Source organism: Palaemon carinicauda, chromosome 29, assembly GCF_036898095.1.
Source record: "Palaemon carinicauda isolate YSFRI2023 chromosome 29, ASM3689809v2, whole genome shotgun sequence".
Lineage (NCBI taxonomy): Eukaryota > Metazoa > Arthropoda > Malacostraca > Decapoda > Palaemonidae > Palaemon > Palaemon carinicauda.
In genome coordinates this window covers 21,683,465-21,690,854 of record NC_090753.1, presented here as the reverse complement: position 1 = coordinate 21,690,854, position 7,390 = coordinate 21,683,465, and positions in this window count along the sequence as shown.

Below are 7,390 nucleotides of genomic sequence, written 5' to 3'. Positions count from 1 at the left end.
TTACCCGGTGATTATATAAGCTGCAGCTCTGCTGCCCGACAGAAAAACTCTACGCTCAAAATCCGCCAGCGATCGCTATGCAGGTAGGGGGTGTACTTCAACAGTGCCATCTGTCGTGCAGGTACTCAGTACTCAATGTAAACACAGAACTCAATTTTCTCCTCGGTCCACTGGGTCTCTATTGGGGAGGAAGGGAGGGTCCTTTAATATATAATCACCGGGTAAGTATATTCAAAAATTTATTTTATTATAAAAATAACATTTTTCAATATTAAACTTAACCGGTGATTATATAAGCTGATTCACACCCAGGGGGGTGGGTAGAGACCAGCATTAATTGTTTACATTATTATGAGCTAAGGATTTTGTATTTCATTTTAGCAGTTATTCAAAATAACAAACGTAAAATAAATAAGTACCTGGTAAGGAAGTCGACTTGAACAATTACTCTGCCTTTTTTAAGTACGTCTTCCTTACTGAGCCTCGCGATCCTCTTAGGATGCTGAGCGACTCCTAGGAGCTGAAGTATCAAGGGTTGCAACCCATACTACAGGACCTCATCAAAACCTCTAATCTAGGCGCTTCTCAAGAAAAGAATTTGACCACCCGCCAAATCAACCAGGATGCGAAAGGCTTCTTAGCCTTCCGGACAACCCAAAAACAACAATAAAAAACATTTCAAGAGAAAGATTAAAAAAGGTTATGGAATTAGGGGAATGTAGTGGTTGAGCCCTCACCCACTACTGCACTCGCTGCTACGAATGGTCCCAGGGTGTAGCAGTTCTCGTAAAGAGACTGGACATCTTTAAGACAAAAAGACGCGAACACTGACTTGCTTCTCCAATAGGTTGCGTCCATTATACTCTGCAGAGATCTATTTTGTTTAAAAGCCACTGAAGTAGCGACAGCTCTAACTTCATGTGTCTTTACCTTCAGCACAGCATGGTTTTCTTCATTCAGATGGGAATGAGCTTCTCGTATCAACAGTCTGATATAATAGGAAACTGCATTCTTTGACATAGGTAAAGAAGGTTTCTTAATAGAACACCATAAAGCTTCTGACTGTCCTCGTAAAGATTTAGTTCGTCTTAAATAGAACTTAAGAGCTCTAACAGGGCATATGACTCTTTCTAGTTCATTTCCAACCATATTTGAAAGGCTTGGAATATCGAACGATTTCGGCCAAGGGCGAGAAGGTAGCTCGTTTTTGGCTAGAAAACCAAGCTGTAAAGAACATGTAGCCATTTCAGATGAAAATCCGATGTTCCTGCTGAAGGCGTGAATCTCACTGACTCTTTTAGCTGTGGCTAAGCAAACCAGGAAAAGAGTCTTTAAAGTGAGATCTTTAAAGGAGGCTGATTGTAGTGGCTCGAACCTTTCCGACATCAGGAATCTTAGTACCACGTCTAAATTCCATCCAGGTGTAGCCAAACGACGCTCCTTCGTGGTCTCAAAAGACTTAAGGAGGTCCTGTAGATCTTTGTTGTTGGAAATATCTAAGCCTTTGTGACGGAAGACTGTTGCCAACATGCTTCTGTAACCTTTGATAGTGGGAGCTGAAAGAGATCTTTCTTTCCTCAGGTATAATAGGAAGTCAGCTATTTGGGTTACAGAGGTACTGGTCGAGGATACTGATACCGACTTGCACCAATTTCGGAAGACTTCCCACTTCGACTGGTAGACTCTAAGAGTGGATGTCCTCCTTGCTCTAGCAATCGCCCTGGCTGCCTCCTTCGAAAAGCCTCTAGCTCTAGAGAGTCTTTCGATAGTCTGAAGGCAGTCAGACGAAGAGCGTGGAGGTCTGGGTGTACCTTCTTTACGTATGGCTGACGTAGAAGGTCCACTCTTAGAGGAAGAGTTCTGGGAACGTCCACCAGCCATTGAAGTACCTCGGTGAACCATTCTCTCGCGGGCCAGAGGGGAGCAACTAACGTCAACCTTGTCCCTTCGTGAGAGGCGAACTTCTGCAGTACCTTGTTGACTATCTTGAATGGGGGGAATGCATAAAGGTCTAGATGGGACCAATCCAGTAGAAAGGCATCTATATGAACTGCTGCTGGGTCCGGGATCGGTGAGCAATATATTGGGAGCCTCTTGGTCATCGAGGTTGCGAAGAGATCTATGGTAGGTTGGCCCCATGTGGCCCATAGTCTCTTGCACACATCCTTGTGTAGGGTCCATTCTGTTGGGATGATTTGACCCTTCCGACTGAGGCAATCCGCCATGACATTCATATTGCCTTGTATGAACCTCGTTACTAGAGAAAGGTTTAGATCTCTTGACCAGGTGAGGAGGTCCCTTGCGATCTCGTACAACGTCATAGAATGGGTCCCTCCTTGCTTGGAGATGTACGCCAAGGCCGTGGTGTTGTCCGAGTTCACCTCCACCACTTTGCCTTGAAGGAGGGACTTGAAGCTTTTCAAGGCCAGATGAACTGCCAGTAGCTCCTTGCAGTTGATATGTAACGCTTTTTGATTCGAGTTCCACGTTCCCGAGCATTCCCGACCGTCTAATGTCGCCCCCCAGCCCGTGTCCGATGCGTCCGAGAAGAGAACGTGGTTGGGGGTCTGAACAGCCAGGGGCAGACCCTCTCTGAGGTTGATACTGTCCTTCCACCAAGTCAGTGCTGACTTCATCTTCTCGGAAATGGGGATCGAGACCGCTTCTAGCGTCTTGTCCTTTTTCCAGTAAACAGCTAGATGAAATTGAAGGGGACGGAGGTGTAGTCTCCCTAACGAAACGAACTGTTCCAGGGATGATAGCGTCCCTATCAGACTCATCCACTGTCTGACTGAACATCGTTTCTTCTTTAGCATGTTCTGGATGCATACCTGGGCTTGACTTGTTCTGGGGGCCGACGGAAAAGCCCGAAAAGCTTGACTGTGAATCTCCATCCCTAAATACACTATAGTTTGGGATGGGACCAGTTGGGACTTTTCCATATTGACCAGGAGACCCAATTCCTTGATCAGATCTAGAGTCCACTTTAGATTCTCCAGACAGCGACGACTGGAAGAAGCTCTTAGAAGCCAGTCGTCCAAATAGAGGGAGGCTCTGATATCCGCTAAATGCAGGAATTTGGCAATATTCCTCATCAGCCTCGTAAACACAAGAGGCGCCGTGCTTAGGCCAAAGCACAGGGCTTGAAATTGGTAGACAACCTTGTCGTAAACGAATCTCAGAAAAGGTTGGGATTCTGGGTGGATGGGGACGTGAAAGTATGCGTCCCTTAGGTCTAAAGAGACCATCCAGTCTTCCTTTCTGACCGCTGCTAGAACTGACTTTGTGGTCTCCATGGCGAACGTCTGCTTTGTGACAAAGACATTCAGCGCACTGACGTCTAGCACTGGTCTCCACCCTCCTGTCTTCTTTACCACTAAGAAGAGACGGTTGTAGAAGCCCGGGGATTGATGGTCCCGGACTTTGACTACCGCTCCCTTTTGTAGCAAGAGAGAAACCTCCTGCTTCAAAGCTAGCCTCTTGTCTTCCTCTTTGTACCTGGGAGAGAGATCGATGGGAGACGTTGCTAGAGGGGGTTTGCGGACAAACGGGATCTTGTACCCTTCTCTGAGCAACTTCACAGATTGTGCATCTGCGCCCTTTTTCTCCCAGGTCTGCCAGAAGTTCTTGAGTCTGGCTCCCACTGCTGTCTGAAGAAGGTGGCAGTCAGACTCTGCCTTTAAAGGACTTGGTACCTTTCTTCTTCCCACGTCTCCCTTCGGCACGAGCACCTCCTCTGCTGGAGGCTCTGCCACGAAAGGGCGGAATGAATCTGGACGCTGGAGTGTCCATCCTGGGTCTAGATACGGTAGGCAAAGGGGTGACTTTGCGGGCAGAGGACGCAACCAGGTCATGGGTGTCCTTCTGAATCAAGGAGGCAGCAATCTCCTTTATCAATTCCTCTGGGAAGAGGCAATTTGAGAGAGGAGCAAAAAGAAGTTCTGATCTCTGACACGGTGTTACTCCAGCTGACAGGAACGAGCAAAGGTTTTCCCGTTTCTTGAGGACCCCGGAAACGAACGAAGCCGCAAGCTCACTGGATCCGTCACGTATGGCCTTGTCCATGCAGGACATAATGAGCAAGGAAGCTTCCTTGTCAAAAGGGGAGATCTTCCTGCTCAACGCTCCCAGACACCAGTCCAAAAAGTTAAAAACCTCGAAGGCTCTGAACACTCCTTTCAACAGATGGTCTAAGTCTGAAGGAGACCAAGATATCTTAGAGCGTCTCATGGCTAGCCTGCGGGGAGAGTCTACTAGACTTGAGAAGTCGCCCTGGGCAGAGGCAGGAACTCCCAAGCCGAGAACTTCTCCCGTGGCATACCAGACGCTCGATCTGGAAGAGAGTCTCGCAGGGGAAAACGTAAATGCTGTCTTCCCAAGGTTCTTTTTGGACTGCATCCAATCTCCCAACACTCGTAAAGCTCTCTTGGACGAGCGGGCGAGGACGAGTTTCGTAAAGGCAGGCGCGGATGACTGCGTGCCTAAAGCAAACTCAGATGGAGGCGAGCGTGGGGCCGCAGATACAAACTGATCAGGATACATCTCCCTGAACAGTGCAAGAACTTTCCTAAAGTCCAAGGAGGGTTGTGTGGTCTTGGGTTCGTCGATGTCCGTATGCGGGTCGTCAATGTGTGCAGCGTCGTCATCATCAGAGAGTCCATCATCTGAAAACTGAGGAGGAAGCGGCAAAGGAGTAGGAATCGGCTGGTCAGCTGAGTCCGGCAGCACGGGTGCACACGTGACTGAACCGGACGCAACGTCATGGAACTGTTGCCCAGTCTGTGAACTGGCAACAACCATAGCAGCGCGGGGACGCAAAGCGTCTACTCCAGACTGAGTAGTCTGCTGTGGGCGAGAAGAGGTAACCACACTGGGTTGCGGAGGTTGACGCACCGCGTCAAAACAAAACAACTTAGGCTGTTGTTGTAACTCGCGAACGTCAACGGAAGGTTCCGTGCGTCGCTGAACGTCAACATGCGGCTGGCAGGGTACACTGGAACGCATGGGTGGCGGGACTCTCACAGCTGGAGTGCGGGAGAAGGTAGCCTCAGCGTCCACTGGACGCACAACCGTGGGTGGTTGTAGGCTAGAGGTTGGTGCAGCGTCAACCTTCTCCGCACGAAAGTCCTGCACCAATGACGTTAACTGTGACTGCATGGTCTGCAGCAAAGACCACTTAGGGTCTACAGGAGCAGGTGCGGCAACAGACGGTGTTACTGCCTGATGCGGTACCGCTTTGCCTCTCTTAGGAGGTGAACAGTCATCGGAAGACTGCAGCGAGTCCGAACTGACCCAGTGGCTACAACTGGGCCGTTGGACTTGCGCGGAAGGGACCGACTTGCGCTTAAGAGGCCGCGAGACCTTGGTCCATGGTTTCTTTCGAGAAACCTCTTCCGCAGACGAGGAATAAATGGGCTCTCTCGTCTTCGTGTGGGTGGGGCGATCTTGGTTAGATACGCCCGAAACCACGGAGGGAACGTCTGTTCGCTGATTAAAGCCTCTCGAACCCTTTGGTCGTACGACATTGCTTCTCCCCTGGGCTTGGGAGCTTGCAAGAGGTCCCGGACTGGGAGGACGACAGGCACGAACAGACGAACCCTCAAGCGCAACACTATCCACAACACTTTCCACAACACTACCACTCACTTTGTCACTACCCACTGCACTCTTACACTTCAACTCCTTGACATCTGCCATGAGTTGGTTACGGTCACTAGCCAATGACTCGACTCTCTCACCCAGAGCCTGGATGGCACGCATCATATCTGCCATCGAAGGTTGTTGAGTGCTAGAAGGGGGATCAGGAGCAACCACTACAGGGGAAGGAATAGGTTGTGGGGCATGAGGAGAGGAAAATTCAACGGAGCGTGATGAACTTCTCCTGACTCTATCTCTCTCTAGCCTACGTGTGTATTTCTGGAATTCGATGAAATCGAATTCCGAAAGCCCAACGCATTCCTCACATCGATCTTCCAACTGACAGGTCTTATCCCGACAATTGGAACAAACGGTGTAGGATCGATGGAGGCCTTCGGAAGACGCCTTGAACAGTCCCTAGCATTACATTTCCTGAACTTAGGGACTTGAGAAGGGTCAGCCATTTTGAATTAGTCAAAGGGAGAATTCAAAATCTATCCAAAGTCGTCAACAAATAATCCAAAATCAACAAAAGAATGCAAGGATGTATTGAAGATAACGTCTGCAAAGCGAAAGCTCAAAACTAGAAATGTGTACTTCACCAAAAATATGTGAAAACCAATCCAGTAAGCAACAGCGAATTTAGTAGGTAGACCTTCCACGTCAACATTCTAGAAGCCATGGCAGTTTTTCTCACACTGAAAAAACTGAAACTTCGCAGCTCAATCCACATCCGACTGGTGCTAGACAGCAAAGTAGTAATGAGATGCCTAAATCGACAAGGCTCGAGATCACCTCAAATCAACCAAGTGATGTTGGCCATCTTACGCCTAGCGGAAAAGGAGAGATGGCACTTATCAGCAGTTTACCTTCAAGGATTTCGCAATGTGACGGCGGACGCTCTATCCAGGCTCACCCCGATAGAGTCCGAATGGTCCCCTAGACGCAAGATCATTCTCCTTCATCTTATGCAAAGTCCCCGGGGCCTGCAGATAGACCTCCTCGCAACAAGCGACAACAAGAAGCTACCCCGGTACGTAGCCCCATACGAAAATCCTCTAGCGGAAGCAACGGATGCGATATCCATACACTGGAGCAGATGGTCCAGGATTTACCTGTTTCCCTCCGACCAACCTCCTGCTGAAGGTCCTCAACAAGCTGAGATCCTTCCAAGGAACAGCAGCGATAGTGGCTCACAAGTGGCCCAACAACATCTGGTTCCCCCTGATAACGGAACTACGACTGAAGCTGACTCCGTTGCCGGATCCAGTTCTGATTCAGCAAGTGCAGAAGTCGACTGTCTCCGATTCATCACAGAAAACCCGGAACCTTCATCTCATGATTTTCTCACCTTAGCAGTCAAGAAAAGGTTTGGGATTTCAAAGGACAGTATCAACTTTTTAGAAGAATACAAGTCGAAATCAACTAGAAGACAATACGAGTCTTCCTGGAAGAAAAGGGTCTCCTTCGTCAAGGCAAAGAAACCAAAAGAGATATCAACAGATTTCTGTTTATCTTTCTTTATTCATCTCCATGAACAAGGTTTAACAGCCAACACGATCTCTATGTGTAAATCTGCCCCTTACTAGACCCTTACTGTATGCCTTCCAGGTGGACTTCTCCAATGAAATCTTCAATAAGATACCTAAGGCCTGCACTACACTTCGGCCCGCAGCACCTACGAAGCCCATTTCTTGGTCCTTGGATAAGGTTTTTCATCTAGCAACTACCTTGAACAATGAAGATTGCTCCT